We start from the raw sequence: 19,916 nt of genomic DNA, 5'->3' as shown, positions 1-19,916 counted from the left end.
CAAGGACCACCGCCTCACACAATTAAGAGATCATTACTTCATCCTCATTGGAAAAAAAAAAAAAATGAAAAAAAGAAAAAAAGAAAAAATAATCATTTCTTCTTAATGTGCTATTAATATTTTTGGTAGAAAAAGACTTTTCGTGGTAATAAAAGTGATATTATTATTATTATTACTATTATTATTATTATAGAAACAAGGAAATATATTAACTATATAAAGAAAATACAATTGTTCCACATTCTCTCCTACCATAAAGTTCCACCTCTTCATCTTAGGGTCCGTTTGATAACGTTTTTGTAGTTTTTGTTTCTGGAAACAGAAATGGAAAATGAGGTGTTTGATAATATTTGTTTCTGGAAACAGAAACGGAAAAGAAGGTGTTTGATAAATATTGTTTCTGGAAATGTTTCGGACATGAGTTGATGTTTATTTTAATCAAAAAAATTCCACATTATTTAATTGTCATAGAAACTCATAACCCTTCATTCTACCAAGACAAACAACCAAACGACCTTCGAATTTCCTTATTTTAACTTACATCTAAATATTTTTCTTAATAAAACATATCAACCTACAATACTAAGACAATGCAAATATTCTAGGTACACAATGTCTTACATATTTTCACCAGTTTGTCATTACCCGCTAACTACCACCTTTGTTGATTTCCATATTATTAATTGCATCTAGGATATCTGTATATATCATTCGTTTTTCCTCAGGCACATCTATTTTATTTTTCAATACTCTTGACTTCTCCTCTTCACCTTTAATTGCTCTTTCCATGTACCCCTTCACAAAATCAGAGGATGGTGCTGATGAAGAAGAGTGACCTCCAACCATCGAATTGCTTGTTCTACAATCAGATGAAAGTGCACTTGTTGAAGGAAAGTCTCCATAAAACCATTCAAAAAAATTATAACCTCGTTCTTGGGGCTGCAATTACATTCAACTGAATTACGAAATGTATTCACATAATAAAGGTGGAAATATCTTACTTTCAAAAAATAAGGATAATAGTTATACCCCACTGGATTTAGGACAACACTAGAATCAACGATTAAAGTTCGTCGTTGTCTTCGCGATGCGAACCTTACATTGTCCCTCACCACAATCATATAAACGAAATTCATCTACCCACATAAAAAATTCATTATGCCTCAGACATTTGAAGTAAGATCTACCTCTATTAGGTCCATGTTTCATTGTGAACTTATTGCACAAACTATTACAGTATTCATATCTTGCCATTGCGGTGTCACTTGAAGACATATATAGAGCACAAATACTACAATTCATACCAAATTATAATGTGTGAAGCGAAAAAAATATAATTAGTGACACCATAAAGATAGATTGGAAGCAAAAAAGTGCCTAAATTTTTTTGTCAAACATATAATACATAATGAATGTGATTGGCAAACATTCAATATTCATCTAATGGAATCGTAGCCATTCTCCTAGAAATTGCCAATTGGTTGGCTATATTTAGGCGCACTATGGATATTTGTCTCACTGAATGTCTCTGGGACGTATCAGATGTCGAAGCACGGTACGTATAAGGATCAGAGTTCATAGGGTCATCAACATGTTGTTTGCTTCCAAGCTCATTAAATAATTAATCTTCAATATCTTGTTCCTTGATGTAATTGTGGATCCCACAACAAATGACCACGATTCGTGTCTGATCTTCTATATCGTATGCCTTCATACTTCTTAAGATGCGGAATCTATTTTTTAAGACACCGAATGTTCTCTTAATAACATTGCGTAGGGACTAGTGTCTATGATTGAACAATTCCTCAGCTGTTCTTGGCCTAGGTCTACCCTCACTATAATTTTGTAAGTGATACCTTTGTCCTCGAAAGATCTGGGTTGACTCGTTCTCTCTCCCTCAAAATCGGCTTATCAGGAGAAGGTGCCCAGGGACTTAAGTATAGATTACAAACAGGATCCACAAGCGATGTGGGACTAAACGAGGGATTGCCTGGATAGACACCCATACACTCTCCCCTGGTCCGTCCAGCTCTGATACTAGATCTGGGTTGACCCGTTCTCTCTCCCTTCACACTCTTCTAACCATTCAAACTTTATGCCTTTCCTGGTCAACTTAGTCATCGGCATCAAAATTCAAGAAAAAATTTCAATAAAACACAGGTAGTATCCTAGATAGACACGCACGCACTCTCCCCTGGTCCGTCCGGCTCTGATACCAGATCTGGGTTGACCCGTTCTCTACTACCGCTTTTACTTTGTCTGGGCCCACTTCAATCCCATTCTTAGACACCACGTGTCCTAGGAATCCTACTTACTTGAGCCAAAATTCATATTTGTTGAATTTGATATATAATTGTTGTTCTCTTAATCTTTATAACACCATCCTCAAGTGTCTTGCATGTTCTTCTTCCAAATTTGAATAAATCAAGATGTTATCAATGAAAACGATGATGAGGATATCATGGAATACCCGGTTCATTAAATCTATGAAAGCAATCGGTTCATTGGTCAATCCGAATGACAACACTACGAATTCATAATGATCATATCGGGTTCTAAAAGTTGTCTTTGATATATCACTGCTCTTTATCTTAAGCTAATAATAACCCAATCTGAGATCAATCTTTGAAAACACTTTAGCACCCTACAGTTGATCGAAGAGATCATTGATGCGCGACTACGGATACCAGTTCTTAATGGTTAACTTGTTCAGTTCTCGATAGCGATGCACATACGTAAACTAGTATCCTTTTTCTTAAAAAATAAGACTGGTGCACCCCAAGGAGGGACACTTGGGCGTATAAATCCCTTTTTCAATAAATCTTGCAACTATGTCTGTAGCTCTTTTAATTCGGCTGCTGCCATCATATACAAAGCTTTAGACATTGGGCAGCTCTAAGAATCATATCAATGGCAAATTCCATCTCTCTATCAGGCAGAAGTTGAGTTAGATCATCTGGGAAGACATCAGGGAACCTTTGCATCCACATCTAGTACTAATGCAAGTTAGCCCTGACATCCATCTTTTAATAACTTCACTACTTGCAATGCAGAGATGATGGTCTTTTTAGGTTGCCTTGACCTTTCAGCTTGATACACAAGCTCTACTCCTTCGTCATCCTTTATCTTAACTTGTTTCTCGGCACATATCACATTTGCTCGATGAGACTACAACCAATCCATGCCCAGAATGACATCAAAATTCTGCTTGTTGAATTTGATAAGCTGAGCATCCAGTTTCTTTCCATTAATCTCAACTGAACACGGCCCATAGACTTCTTTCAACTGTTCTACTGTGCTTGTAGGAGTGCTAACCACTAACTTGCATTCTAAAGTCTTAGATGGCATATCAAGCTTTCTAGTGAATCTCTTAGACACAAATGAATGCGAAGCTCTATAGTCAAATAAGACATGTAGGTATACCTGATACAGATAAGACACCTAGCATTGCATTGCATATAAGTGTAATGGGTCACTCAAATTTTAATCACAAAGTCTTTTAATTAAAGTGTACCTGATACTACTTCTATATTGGCTTCAGCCTCCTCAGCTATTAGGGCATACATCCTTCCCTGAGGCTGGTTTCCCTGAGTCAATGCAGGTCTATGCACAAGTGGCTGATTAGGTGGTGCCACTGCTAGGTACTAGTAATCTTTGGCAAAATGCCCGTACGAATGACAATTATAGCATCGGTTCAATGGTGCCTAAAACGAAGCAGGAGCTCTCTGTACTGTTCTTGGTGTAGTTGGAGGACGAGGGGGTCTCAGAGCTGTAGGCACCACACTAGTGTTAAGGCAGAAAGATGTATTGCCTGATCCACTAGCAGGTCGGGAAGGATAACCTGATGGCCTGAAAGGCTGCCGATGGAGGGACCATAAGAGTATAACCCACAAAAGCTCTTACTCGGGCTACCCGAACCAGTATATGGGTTTGCCCTCTTCCACAGTCCCAATGTAAGGGGTGGCTCTCCTTTCTGCTTATCTTCTCCTGGTTCTTGCTCAATCTATGCATATTTAGTTAAGTCTAACACCTCCAGCATTATACCAATAGATGTCTTCAGCCCATTCAAAAATTTATGGGCTTTTTCCTCAGCTATTCTCATATAGTCAGGAGTAAAATAGAATAAACTTTCAAACTATTGTTGATACTATAGAACAATTTTGCTTTCTTGAGTTAGTGCCATAAACTCCGCTTCTTTACAGTCTCTGAAGCTCTTTGGATAGTAATTTGATAAAAACAATTCCTTGAATTGTTCCCAAGTAGGCTCTGGTGAGTTACCATCAGTATAGGCTTGGAAGCTTTCCACCAAGAATCAGCTTCATTTCTAAGTTGCAACCCTGCACATATAAGCTTTTGTGCCTCTATGTACTCTATAATATCAAATACCTTCTCCAACTCTTGGATCCACTAATCCGGCTCTAACGGGTCATTACCGACCTTGGTGAAGATGGGTGGAAAATACTTCTTAAAAGATTCCATCATCAATGGCGGAGTGGTGGTTGGTGGATGATAAGATAGATAATACGGATAGGGTGGAGGCATCATAAATGGCGGAGTGCCATATGGTGGATCCTGAGGGATACTTCCCGGTTAATCTTGAGGTATAACTCAAAGCAGTGTTTCTTCGGATTGCACTCCAATACCTGACCCCATAGGAGGATCCTATGGAGTAACCCCTCTAGGAGGCTGACCCTGCAGAGTAGGGTTCAAGTATTGTTGCATAGCTGCCATAAAATTTTGTTGTTGCTGAAAGGCCCCTTGCAACTATTGTATAAGAGTTACCACACCACCAGGGACCTGGGATTTCGTTCATGGGTGGGTTACCCTGAACATGCTCTAGATCATGATCCACTTGTGGTGGTGGATGTGAGGATTGCCCCATGGGTCGAGGACCATGGAAAATGGGTGGTCGACCAAAAGAGGTACCACGGGCACGACCACCGGATCTAGTGCATACCATGGTGTTTTGTACCTAGATTATTCCAAAATATAAGCATTGGTTGAGTGTCACAACATTTGTATATATATTCACAATCAAATGCATTTTATATCACAGGCTCCATCGATGCACCACACCACCACACCCACACTTAATTACCAAATACATAGTTCGGTCTCACAACGATGTTTAACCATGTGGCAAAACACCCGTATTGGTGTTTAATTAGGGCTCACTAGGCACGGAATACTAAAAATTCCAAACACATACCATTATGGGCCTTGGTACTCAAACTAGCGGGCAAGGCCAATGAGCAAGGTTGGGCAGGGGCCCACGCGATCTCGTCTGAGACCTTTTGAAAAGGGGGTTTTAGAATCCCATTTTCGCACTTTCTTTTCTTCTTTCCAAACTCAATTATGGAAATTTGAGGGTCTGTTCCAACACCTCAACATACAATTCTACTCAACGACTCACCGTATCAACTCCAAACTCCATTTCATCTCCTCAAATCCACAAGTAAGTTCTCTTTCTCCTTTTTCTCTTTGAGAAGGATGTTTTCGGTGTTCTCTCATGGTAGAATCTTAGAATCTCTTCTTTTGTCCCATTTTCTTCTATGGAAAGTTTGTTTCTTAACAATGTAGTAGTTTATTTGTGATTTCGATTGCTTATTGGTCACACTTGACTGATTATAGAGAGAAATCTCAACCTTTTGCTCTAATTTCTCTGTTTTAGGGTTTTATTCTCATTTTCCCTTCTTTGGTTCAAATTGATACTTCAAATGTTATTCTTCACTCTCATTGCATGCACCCATTTCCATTTGTGTGTGAACATGTTTCCGTTCTTTTGATATACATAACCCCTTTTTATGATCAATTCTTTAGAAATTTCGGGGGTTTTCTTCCTTTTCTTCACTTTTCTCTTATGAATAAAAGTATCATTTTGTCCATCCTCTATCAACAGCTTATAAAATAGTTTTAATAACTTCATTGTGGGGATACATGAATTTTCCCTTAAAATTATCTCCACTTTTACTCATGCATAATCTCCATTGTCTTCAATCAAATGTTTGGGGACTTCCATTCCTTTTCTTTGATTCAATTGTAACCATTTCCGTCATTGAACTTATCACTTCTCTTCAATTTGCATTAGGGTATTAAGTAGGTTCTCACACTCATCCGCTTCCTTATCACAAAATTTTCATTTCCTTCCGAGTTCATTCCTTTAATATCATTGCATTTTGGTATTTATCCCTGCACTTCGGGGTTTTATTATCCATGTCATTTTTCATAGGGTTCATCTCACCCCCCCCCCTTTTTTTAAATAATGCATATCACATTCTTTTCATAGCCCCTATTCATTTTACTTACTCATTTCTTTGGTATTTTCAGGATGTCTTCTAGAAAGGGTAAGGAGGAAGACTACTACCTCTTAGGGAAGGAATGCTATCCTTAGTTGTTGGTGTATGATGTCTTGTATTCTGTCACAGTTTAATCCAGGGAGTACTAGTGCAGCACCTAGACAGGCAGGACGGCGGTCCTGCTAGTCGGTTAGCGGGTTGTGGGGGTTGCATAGCAGGGGGTGTAGCCCCCCGCTCGAATTTTTTATTTGAGGGCAATTGTAGTTTAATCCGGATTAGGGTTTTTTCGCTATATATTTGTAGCGAGGGTTTCTTTCTCTGTAATGCAAGCAATACTGAGAGGTGTGAGGAAGAGCGCTGTAAGTAACCCTATTCTCCATTGATAGTGAAGCAGGATCTCATCTCACCGGGGACGTAGGCAACCTTGCCGAACCTCGTAAAATCCGTGTGCATTGTTTGTTTTGTTTTTCCATTATCTTCTGCATCATTTTAGGGTTGCGTTTCTACAAATTGGTATCAGAGCTCTAGGTTTCCGTTTTCTAGGGTTTACTATCACGATGGCAGGGAAGGGATCGAATGTCAAGTATGACATCGAGAGGTTTAATGGGAAGAACAATTTCACCCTCTAACATCAAAGGATGAAGGATCTTCTGATACAGCAAGGTTTGGTGAAAACGTTGTTGGAGAAGTCGAAGAAACCTGCAAAAATTACTGACGAAGATTGGGAAGAGATGGAGAAAAAGCCGGTAAGTGCTATTCGATTAAATCTTTCTGATGATGCCCTACAATATGTTGTGGGCATCGAATCTGCACCGCAGTTATGGGCGAAACTTGAAAGCATCTACATGACGAAGTCCTTAACAAACAAGTTGTTCGTGAAGAAGCAATTGTATTCTCTACAGATGGAGGAAGGTACGGATCTATTAGAGCATCTTAACATGTTCAATCAGATCGTAAGTAAACTTGTAAACCTAGAGGTTAAGATCGAGGACGAAGACAAGGCATTACTATTGTTGTCGTCGCTCCCAGAATCATATGATCACCTAGTAACGACTCTCTTGTACGGGAAGGAGACCCTTGAGATGGATAAAGTCACAGCTGCCCTCATGTCCAATGATACAAGGAAGAATGCTAGTAGTACAAAATCTCAAGGAGAAGGTTTTTTCGGAGGTGATAAGGAGCAGGAAAGAGGGAGATCAAATCAAAAGGGATCTGGGAAGAGTCGATCGAAATCAAAATGGGCAAAGACAAAGGTCTCTTATTACTATTGTAAGAAGGAAGGTCATCTGAAGAGAGAGTGCTTGAAGAGGAAGGCAGACTTAAAGAAGAAAGGTGTAGATAAGGCATCTGAGGAAGCTAGTGTGGCTGACAGTTCAGATGGAGATGATGGAGATGTACTCTCTATATCATCAGGTAAGAATCAACCTTCTGATTCTTGGATTTTAGATTCTGGATGTTCATATCACATGTGTCCACATAAGGATTGGTTTGATACATATCAACCATATAATGGTGGGTCTGTCCTAATGGGGAATGATGCCATATGCAAGACCATTGGGATAGGCACTATCAAAATCAAGATGTTTGATGGGATAGTAAGAACCTTAGCAGATGTGAGACATGTACCAGAATTAAGGAAAAACTTAATATCTTTGGGGGCACTTGACTCAAATGGCTGCAAGTACATAGCAGAAGGTGGAGTTCTCAAAGTTATTAAGGGTGTAATGGTTGTCATGAAGGGACAGCTAGCAGGAAACCTATACAGACTCATAGGGAGCACAGTTATAGGTGGAGCATCTGTGACTACAGATGCAGTATTTGATACAGATGATACCTATCTGTGGCATATGCGGTTAGGGCATATGGGAGAAAGAGGATTGATGGAGCTTCATAAAAGAAAAATGTTGAAGGGAGTAAAAACTTGTAAACTGAACTTCTGTTCGGAAAACAGTGCAAGGTTAGCTTCAAAACTGCAAAACATAAGAGTAAAGGAGTGCTTGATTATGTACACAACGATGTATGGGGTCCTTCAACAACAAAATCTAAAGGTGGGGCAGAATACTTCGTGACCTTTGTTGATGATTACTCAAGGAAAGTCTGGATCTACTTCATGAAGCATAAAAGTCAGGTGTTCACTAAATTTAAGGAATGGAAGGCTGAGGTAGAAAGGAAGACAGAAAGAAAATTAAATACTTGAGAACAGACAATGGAGGAGAGTACACATACAAGCCGTTTCTAGAATTGTGCAAAGCTAAAGGGATTACACGTCACTTCACAGTTCCAAAGACACCACAACAAAATGGTGTAGCTGAAAGGATGAACAGAACACTTCTAGAAAGAGCTCGGAGTATGAGGCTGAATGCAGGGTTGAGCAAGAGATTTTGGGCAGAAGCAGTGAACATGGCATGTTTCCTCATCAATAGGTCTCCATCAAAGGCGATTGATTGTAAAATTCCTGAAGAGGTATGGACAGGAAAACCAGTAGATTATTCTATTCTAAAAATATTTGGTTGTCCAGCCTATGCGCATGTTGAGAGTGAGCAGCGTTCCAAGTTAGACTCAAAGTCTAAGCAATGTATCTTTCTTGGTTTTAAGAAAGGTGTAAAGGGATTCAAGTTGTGGGATCCAAGTTCACAGAAAGTTGTGGTTAGCAGAGACGTTGTGTTTGATGAGTCTCATATAATGAAGTCAAATTACAATTCACAAGCAGTTGATGAAAATAAAGAAGGTTCTACTGTGCAGGTGGAGTTAGGTGAGTTAGAAACAACAGGAGAGAATGAGTCATCAAGTGACTTACCAAGACAACATGAAGTAATAGAAGTTCCCTATACTGTGGCAAAGGGTAAAGGGAAGCGTACTCACAAAGCACCTATGAGATACGGGTTTGAGGATATGGTTGCCTATGCCCTCACTGTAGGTACAGGTGGTCTATCTTCCTACCATGATGCTTTGAGTGATGCACAGCATGATAAATGGATGACAGCTATGATGGAGGAAATGGAATCTCTACAGAAGAACAAGACTTGGGAGATTGTGGAAAAACCCAAGGGAAGAAAAATCATTGGGTGTAAATGGGTCTTTCGTAAGAAAGAGGCAGCATCTGAGAAGGAGCGTGAAAGGTATAAGGCCAGACTTGTAGCCAAGGGCTATGCACAGAAGGAGGGGATAGACTACAATGAAATATTTTCTCCAGTGGTGAAACACACTTCGATCAGGGTACTACTTGCTTTGGTGGCCATGTATGATTTAGAGCTTGAACAACTTGATGTGAAAACTGCATTTCTTCATGGTGACTTGGAGGAACAGATTTACATGGAGCAGCCTGAAGGTTTCAAGGTGCAGGGAAAGGAAGACCATGTTTGTCTGCTTAAGAGGTCGCTTTATGGCCTTAAGCAATCTCCTAGGCAGTGGTACAAACGCTTTGATTCTCACACGATGAAGATTGGCTACACAAGAAGTGAGTATGATAGTTGTGTTTATTATAAAGTGTCAAGTGATAATTCCATTATTTTGTTGATGCTTTATGTTGATGACATGCTCATTGCTGCAAAGAACAAACATGATATAGTCTCTTTGAAGTCTTTGTTGAGTGCTGAATTTGAGATGAAGGATCTTGGTGCCGCTAAGAAGATCCTTGGCATGGAAATCCTTAGAGATAGAAATACAGGTAAACTTTGGGTAACTCAGAAGAGGTATATTGAAAAGGTGCTAGAGCGTTTCAATATGGAAAAGGCTAAGCTGGTTAGCACTCCGTTAGTTGGCCACTTCAAGTTATCTGAAAGGGAATGCCCTACAACACATGAGGAGGTGGAACAGATGTCTCAAGTCCCTTATGCTAGCGCAATTGAGTCTCATGTATGCTATGGTTTGTAGCAGGCTAGATTTGTCTCATGCAGTCAGTGTTGTTAGCAGATACATGAGTAATCCAAGGAAGGAGCATTAGAATGCAATTAAGTGGATCTTCAGATATTTGAGCAAGACTAAAGATATAGGTGTTATGTTCAGTGGCAAGGGAAGTTCTACAGAATTGGCAGGTTGTGTTGATTCTGACTATGCTGGTGATTTAGACAAGAGGAGGTCTACTACAGGGTATGTGTTTACATTGGCTGGTGGACCTATATCATGGAGGGCGATGCTTCAGTCTACAATTGCATTGTCCACTACAGAGGCAGAGTACATGGCAGCAGTTGAGGCTGCCAAGGAAGGAGTCTGGTTGGCTGGACTGGTTCGTGAGTTGGGGTTGGAGCAAGGAGGTACAGTGTTACATTGTGACAGTCAGAGTGCCATACATCTTGCAAAGAATCAGGTGTTTCATGCAAGGACAAAGCATATTGATGTGAGATTTCACAAGATCAGGGAGCTTGTGTCAGAAGGCAGTATTCACTTGAGAAAAATTCATACAGATCTCAATCCTGCAGATATGTTTACAAAGCCAGTTACTACAGAGAAGTTCGAGTCCTGTTTGGACTTGATTAATATTACTCATTGTTGAAGATGAGGGACGCACCAAATAGGTGCAGGTTTGTACCTCTAATGAAGTATAATGATGAAGACGTCTACAAGTTATCTTTATAGGAGGCTTGACAGAATTCAAGCCAAGGTGGAGATTGTTGGTGTATGATGTCTTGTATTCCGTCACAGTTTAATCCAGGGAGTACTGGTGCAGCACCTAGACAGGCAGGACGGCGGTCCCGCTAGCGGGTTAGTGGGCTGTGGGGGTTGCAAGGGGGGCAGGAGGCCCCCTTGCATAGCAAGGGGTGTAGGGGGCGCAGCCCCCCGCTCGAATTTTTTATTTGAGGGCAATTGTAGTTTAATCCGGCTTAGGGTTTTTTCGCTATATATTTGTAGCGAGGGTTTCTTTCTCTGTAATGCAAGCAATACTGAGAGGTGTGAGGACGAGCGCTGTAACCCTATTCTCCATTGATAGTGAAGCAGGATCTCATCTCACCGAGGACGTAGGCAACCTTGCTGAACCTCGTAAAATCCATGTGCATTGTTTGTTTTGTTTGTCTATTATCTTCTGCATCGTTTTAGGGTTGCGTTTCTACACTAGTTCCTCTTCCTCATGGGCCCAGCCTGTTAGGAACCCCTCATCGACCCTACAAACTACGATGAGAGTTTATTCCATAACACTGTGGTAGCTGTTGCCTAGTCCACCATCTCCATAAGGTCGATTATGATGGAGAAGACTGTCGTGACTGACGACTTCAGTGCTTATCAAATGTTATAGAGATTCACGGCCTTGGGTTGGGAACCCATACTTTACCCCAATAGCCCATGCCACGAGGACCTTATTCGGTACTTCTACTGTAATTTAGAGGTCTCTTTTAGGAATGGGGAGTACTCCCTCACCAGCCTAGTGAAGGGGGTAGACATTGTTCTAACAGTGGATCTATTGGCGGCAATTCTAAGTATCTCGGCTGAGGGTGCCTATTTCCACAATCCTCCGAGTATCAAGGCTGTGGGTCCTGGTTTGAGTGTTGAGATGCAAGAGAACATCTTTGAGACCATATGTGGGCACAAAGAGCATCCCTTGTCCAAGACTACTTATAATACAGAAGCTCGTGTATTTTCCCGTTTGGCTCAGTTTAACCTACTTCCCAGAGCCAGCTGCAGAAATCAGGTAAGCTTTACGACTATCTACCTTGCCTACTGCATTCTTGGGGCTTTGGAAGAGGGTGTCTCCCAACTTTGCCTCCCCAATGTCATGATGAAGACGATGGAGTACCATACAGCTCATCCTAGTGACTCTGGGTTCCCCTATGGTAGGTTGCTTACCAAGGTGTTTGAGTATTTCCAAGTGGATTTTACGGGTGAGGAAGGGAAATACCCAGGGGACAAGTTCATTAAAGAGAACTTGAAGATGATGGAGTTACCAATGCCGATGGGAGCACCACAGGAGGCTGATGAGCATGTGCTAGATGACATGGAGGCCGAGTATGTGAGCGAGGAGGATGAGGATTATTTCCCTCATTCAGACAAGGAGGAGATTGATGAGGATGAGATCCTCGAGGAGGAGCTTCTAGAGTCTACGGCTACGAATCCGCAGCTTGGAGCTCCACCACCTATAGGTGGGGCTTTTGACTTTCAGAGGTTGATGGATAGTATTGGTGCCCTGAAGGAAGGGCATGATCGGATTTCTGAGCAGGTAGAGGAGAGTGTCGCCTGGGAGTTGGCAATATAGCTTAGACTGGGGAGAATGGAGACTAATTTTCAGACCCTAACAAAGGACATGGATAAAGTTTTCAAGGGCATCATCGCTGACTTCCACCACGTGCAAAGGCAGGTGGTCCTAATAAACAATCGATTAGACTTTTTCGACTACCAATTCCATTACAAGTTGTGGCTAAGGCAGGAAGTTCGTCTATCGCACCCTAGGATGATTAATGAAGTAGCAGCCCCCCATCCACATTCCTTCTTTCCTATCCTTCATTCTACTTGATGGTGATGATTATGATACTTTGATGGTTGTACATTTTGATATACTTTACTATGGTTAGAAACTTGGATAGTACTCTGTGGTGATTTATAACTTTTGGGTTATTTTAATTATTTTAACTTATTCTGTTGTGGTTTAATGGTGACAGTGGGTCACCCTAGTTTGTGATTATATTTATGTATGTTGTTTATCAAGTGACTTGTGCACAATTTTTGAAAATTAAATAGTGTCGTTATGTTGCCAAAATTTTCATTAAATTTTGAGTTAATGCTTTATGGAATTGACCAATTAGTCTTTTGTTAATCTATCTAAGTTCTAGTCCCATGCATGCCATGGAATGCAAATATTTAGACTTTTTCATCTTATTATAGATTTTATTCCTTTAAGGCTTTTATGTTTACCCGATCCTGGGGTTTTATTATATAACTCTATGGGATCTAACTTGTATGTTGTGTGTGGGTAGAGCATCACGCTCTGATACCACCATTATCACACCCGGTTCTATACAGAATCGGATCGGTGACCGAGTTAACAATTGTTAACCCAAAACATGTCAGGATCATCTAATACAGTAACCACAACACAACATACACACACGCTAAGTCAAACAAATCCTGTATTTCAGCGGAAGTCTTACATGTACATACCTGTAAATACTCCAATACTCTTGATACCCAAATTGTATTATATAATGCATTTATATTTGGGCCCGTAGGTATGATATATAGACAAGAAAAACAATTTAAACACCTAGAGCACAAAAGGGGTAACATTTCAAAATAATCAAAAGAAATCTAGGTTGGTATCAATGTTGTTGACCCGCAAAACAACTATCGCAGGGCACTCGGCCCCATGCCTAAGATCTTCAGGGACCCACCAATCCTTAACTGGAAACTCTACAATGGGTCTCAGCTATAGTTCTTCAGCCAGATAACCTGCTAGATCATCTAAAAAGTGGTGCACACGTGGGATGAGTTCACTAGCCCAATAAATGAAAAGAAAGACCAAACAAGTGTGCACATTACAAATGAACCTCAATGCGTGCAGTTCATTTTATTATCTTAGTCCACTTAGACAATAATTCTAAGTCATAGTTCATATGCTACTCGTAACCACAGTGTGCATATGCTCCAGGTACGATCCGTGAATCCCATCCCGTAATACGCCCATAGGGTTGCCAGAGAAGGCCAGCCGTGGGTACCAGAAAGTAAAATGGGTCTTACCTTACATTAAAGTAAAATGGGTCTTACCCTGCATTAAAGCAAAATGGGTCTTGCCTTGCATTAATTTAAAAGTAGTACGATTGACCCTCTTGTTATATCACCAAAGTTGCCGACAATCCTAATGATTAGTGGGGCGTACTTCTAACCGCCACCATTCGTACACAACCTTGGGCTTCCCCCCAGTGATATACCCAACACCTAAACCCCTAATGGGAAGGGTCGTATCACAGGGATATGTCATTCCTAACTACATGCTCCTATATGAGATAGTATGACTGCACAGTACCACCGCGTTCCATTCGACGAGCCACCAATATATTTGTGTCCAAGCCGACTATGATATCTAGTCTAGTAAAGCATCATATTCAATAGGTTAAAGTCATCCATCTCATATCACGAGCATGAATAGGTATTTAACAATTAAAGATGTCAGCATGTCAAATCATAAATGAATTTTATAATGCACACGTCAATGCATGCAATGGCACTCATAGATGACTAGTCTACACAATAATAATATGATGATATGGCTAGTCTACAACCAAAATGAAATGATACAATGTCCTCTTCCCACTTACCTATTTGTGTACGAAGATCACCCTTGGTACAAGGAAGATCCGATGTACGATGACACGACTTTCTAGTACAACCTATCATGAAAAGAGTTGGGTTTAGTTTACCTCCACTTTAGGGTCATAACCAATAAGGCATGCTGATCCCAATGTGTTTAGAATAACTAGGGTAGGTTACCCGACAAATTTAGGTCCAATTGGGACCTGAGAATTTGGAATGGTGGGTCAATCGGTGGCGAGGCACCCACCAGTCCTTGCTCGTCGCTCAACCTAGGGACTCTCCCTAGACCGACGGGTCAGGAGCAACTGGCCAGGTTTCCCACCGATCTTGCTCATCGATCGAGCCAGTAGCCAACTTAGGATAGGTGGGCACTAGATTGGTGGGTCCGACCATTCCCAGGCGCCCACTAATCAAAATTTAGATTTTGTTGTTCTCTCCCATTCTTCATCCCACCTTGGGGAAACCCTCATGGGTTGATTTGATCAAATTTTTCACAAATTTAAGGCTTCAAATCATGATTCCAACCTAGATCTAAGGTCGATCCAAAATCTTGAGCGTGGATCTTACCTCTTTGCTCAAGAACACCTCAAAACCCTAAATCTTCTCTTTAGCTCAAGAGATCAACAAATACTTCACAAATATTGCAAGTCTTCCTCTAAATCCTTCATAAACAACATGTAGGACCTTGATTAAACCTTTTATTCACATTCTCAAGAGATAATAACAAGATCCGCAGGATTGCTACCCAAATTGAAGGGTTTCACTTAGGGTTTCATAAGGGTTTAAAGAATATAGACTTTACTCACCTGAAAATCATAGATGTCAAGATGAGGATCGTTAATCCAACGTCAAAATCGAAAGATTCAACCTCAGTGACGCACAATGAGCATTTTCTCCCCCCTTCCCTTCTCTCTCCCTCTTTTCTCTCTCTTCTTTACTTTTCTCACCCACCATGTAAAACAATAAATGTGGGGAAAGAAAGGTAATAAATGCTATTTATAGTGGGGTCAAAACATCTAGAGATCAGAGTGGTAGGTCACACTGGTGGGTTCGGCCCACTTATGACCACCCACCACTCGGCCAAAACTTAACTGAAGTGTTGAGATTTTTGATGGGGCTCGGCCCCGACACGTATTTCCCTCTCGGTAATCGATTAACACTCGTACTTGGTATAAAATATGGCTACGTACCTTTATTGTGTGTACATAGCCTGATGATATGTGCATGTGCATGGCTTGGGTACGTGGACTTCATTAGGTACTGACTCCAACTCATTTGGTCAACCTAAGTTCAGAGTCACCCTTGCCATCATGTTCCATAAGGCACTCGCCTTAGGTCGCTCGGGTTCAGGTCCTGCAAGACCAAATCGAACCAACAAAAAAATTAGACCAGGTTTAGAAAAGCAGGGTATCACACTTCATATTAGCAACCCCTGATTTAAAATTTAAATTGAAATAGATAGGCATATGAGAATTGAGTATTTTTATTCAACAGCTGAAGTATTGATTGTATTCATACATTATCGCATATGAAATCTTTCACTTAGATATATATTATAAAATAAAAAAAACATAAGAAATTATTTCCCAAATGATATATTGTCCTTATACTGTACTTTCTTATATTGATCTACATATATTCCTGAAATATTTTCATTTTAGGTTTTAAATTTTTATTTTCATCTTGTATCATTGTGAAGGATGAGAAAAGAGAATAAAAAAAAAAAAAAACAGTGGTAGGAGTTTATGGGATCTCCTTGTTCTTGTAAAAGGGAAACTACTATTTATTTATCAAACCATGTTTAAGCTACTTAATCTTGGCCTGGTTCTTTCAGGTGAAAGGCTACCTATTAGACTTTCTTCCATAGCCTTTCTTCTATTACTGGGTTGTTGGTGTTGTTGTTGTAGTGGTGATTGTTGTGATGGTGGTTGTTGTTGTTGTTGTTGTTGTTATTGTTGTAGTTGTTGTTGATCCTTATACTTCCCCTTAAGAAGATGGGGTTAAAGCCTTTTCATATTTGATATCTGTAGTATTTTAAGAAAGAATTCCTTTGCTTCTTCTTCTAAGCATCTAATCATTACCATAAAATATGATAACATTTTAGAAATCAACTCAAATTCCTATTATTCTACATTGTAACGTCTTTCATATGCTAATTTCTTGCATTCTCTATTGCTTACGGATACAGGTTTCTTTATTAATTTAATGTTTCTCAGTTGGCCTTTTTGTATTACATGTTTTGGATTTCTCTATATCCATTTATGAGGCATATATTTAGAATTAGATTCATTTTGGTTGGTTTTTGCTAATGCTGATTTAACACTAGACCTTTTGATTTTTAGTAGTCATGTGCGAGAACAATGCCAATGAGTTGGATTGAAAATTCTAAGGATCTCTGTTTCAGGTTGTCTTCACAATATAGACTAGAAGTCAATAAATTCATAGAATATGCATTTTCTAATGCAGCCATGGGAGATCGGATCCTATGCCCATATGTAAAATGCGTAAATCAACTGTGGATGACTAGAGATGATGTGTTAGAATATCTAGTATGTGATGGATTTCTATGTAATTATACTAAATGGAGTTTCTATGGGGAAGGGTCATCCTTATATACACATCACCATGTTAACACTGTTGTACATGATGAGGGTGAAACATGTGATGTTACACACACCATATTAAATGAGATGCAGGGTGAAAATATGAATGAAGAAGTTATGGATGGTGTCACAGGTGAGCGTATAGAGGGCGCGAGTAAAGATGCAGATAAATTTAAGAAATTGATAGAAGATGAAGAGAAGGACTTATATCTAGGATGTGAAAAGTTTACCAAATTATCCTTTATTCTTTGTTTATATTATATAAAGTGTCTCTGCAAAATGACCGAAAAAGCATTATCAAAGATATTGGAGTTGTTGAAAAAAGCACTTCCCAAACCAAATACTTTGCAAACAATATTTATGAAACGAAGAAGATTATCAAAGTTTTGGGGCTTAACTACAAAAAGATTGATGCATGCCCAAATAATTGTATGCTATATTATAATGGAGCAAAGAAAGACAAATCTTGTTACAAATATGGCACATCATGCAACTCTAGAAAAGAAAATTCCGACGAAGACATTACGTCATTTTCCATTGATTCCAAGGTTGCAAAGGTCATACATGTCATTTAAAACCTCATTTCATATGAGATGGCGCCAAGAGGACTGCACAAATGACCAAAGGTTAAGGCACCCAGCTGACAGACAAGCATGGAAGGAGTTTGAGAAGCTTCATCCAAATTTTAGTGAGGAGCCTCGTAATATCAGACTTGGGTTAGCAAGTGACGGATTCAACCCGAACAAATCATTGACATCAAAGAAGAGCATATGGCTTATTGTGATGATGCCATACAATTTACCACCATGGATGTGCATGAAGCAAGACTTCTTCATTATTACTTTGCTTATTCCTGGACGACAACAACCTGGGAATGATATAGATATATATTTATAACCATTGATAGAAGAGTTGAAAGAATTGTGGTATATCAGGGTTGTGACTTACGATGCATATAAGAAGGAGAATTTTAAGCTAAATGCATGTTTATTATGGACCATCAACGACATTCCAACTTATTCAGTCCTCTCGGGCTAGAGTACTAAAGGTGCTTTAGCTTGTCCATGCTGCAATAAGGAAATAGTTTCCCATTGGCTGAAATATAGTGAAAAGCATTGTTACTTGGGCCATCATCGATTCTTTCCCCTAGATCACAGATTTCAATGTGATAAAAGAAGCTTTGATGGCCATGAGGAGCATAGAGTATGGCCGATACCACTATCAGGGAACAACATCTTAGAGCAGTTACAAGGTGTTGAGTTTTCCCAATTTGGTAAAGACATTGAAAAGAGTGAGAGGGAGAGCCAAAGGAGATTGAATCGACTAGAGCTTCTATTTAACTGGAAGAAAAAGAGTATATTTTTTGAATTTCCATATTGGAAAACTAATTTAATCCGTCACAATTTAGATGTGATGCACATTGAGAAGAATGTTTGTGATAATATCATAGGCATATTGTTGGATCTAAAAGAGAAGATAAAGGATTTCAGGAATGCCCGTTTAGATCTAAGAGAGATGAACATACAGTCAGAGCATCAACCAAAGTACATTAAAGAGAAAAATAAATTATTCATACCTCCAACCTGCTACACAATATCTAACGCTGACAAAGATTTATTTTGCACAGTTTTAAGGAATGTGAAGGTTCCAGATGGACTTTGTAGTAATATCTCATAATGTGTTGAAGAACATAAAATATCAGCAATAAATAGCCATGATTGTCATATAATGATGCAACAACTTCTTCCCGTTGCATTGCGTGGTATATTGCCTAAGAATGTTAGCATTATATTGATAGAATTATGTACTTTTTTTTTGAGATTTTTGTAGTAAAGTTGGGAAAGTGGAGGACTTCGAGAGGATTGGTGAAAGTGTTTGCTTAACACTTTGCAAGTTAGAAATGATTTTTTCACCTTCATTCTTTGATGTTATGGTTTACCTTGTTATTCATTTAGCACATGAATCTAGCTTGGCTGGTCCAGTACAACACCGTTGGATGTATCCAACAAAAAGGTCAGTTTGAACATATTTTTTTACCTTAAATAGTAAAGCTACTTATGCAGGTTCTATAATATGTTGAATGAACAATAGTCATAAATTTGGTTGTTTAGGTTCCTCAAGCGGCTTAAGGACTATGTGCACAACCAAAGTCAAATAGAGGGATCAATAGCAGAAGGATACATTGAGGATGAGTGTTTGACCTTCTACTCTAGATACTATGAATGTGTGGAAACAAGGTCGAATAGACCAATCAGAAATGCCGGTTTAGTAGAATGAGAAGATACATCCTCCATATTCTCAACATTGGGTAGGCCTATTAGGAAGTGTGATATGATATGGCTAGACATTAAAGAAAGAGACCATGCACATCGATACATGTTAACTAACTATAATGGCTTAAATGAATATTGAGAGTAAGCAAATTAATTTCCTATTGATGTTTTTGTAAATTATATATATTTCTTCAGTTTACTTAAAAGCTTCTTTATGTAGTTTTTAGGCTCCACAAAGAGCAGATTAAAAGATCGATGGGTCATAAAGGTCGCCCTTGGAAGATTTCAAAAGTGCTGCCAAAGAGTTTTCAAAATGGCTTAATGAGCATGTAAGGGTGACAATTTCAATCAAAGGGAGTTAAATTGTAGACAACATCATATTCTATGTAACTTATTTTAGTATATGATCAGATTTTGTGTCTACGCCAGAATGGGCCTGAGGTGCCTTATCATATTAGATGGCTTGCTCGAAGTCCTAACTTGGATGTGAGAAGTTATAATGGATATAT

This window comes from Macadamia integrifolia, chromosome 2 (assembly GCF_013358625.1).
Source record: "Macadamia integrifolia cultivar HAES 741 chromosome 2, SCU_Mint_v3, whole genome shotgun sequence".
In the NCBI taxonomy this organism is placed as follows: Eukaryota; Viridiplantae; Streptophyta; class Magnoliopsida; order Proteales; family Proteaceae; genus Macadamia; species Macadamia integrifolia.
Note: the sequence above shows the minus strand (reverse complement) of the source record.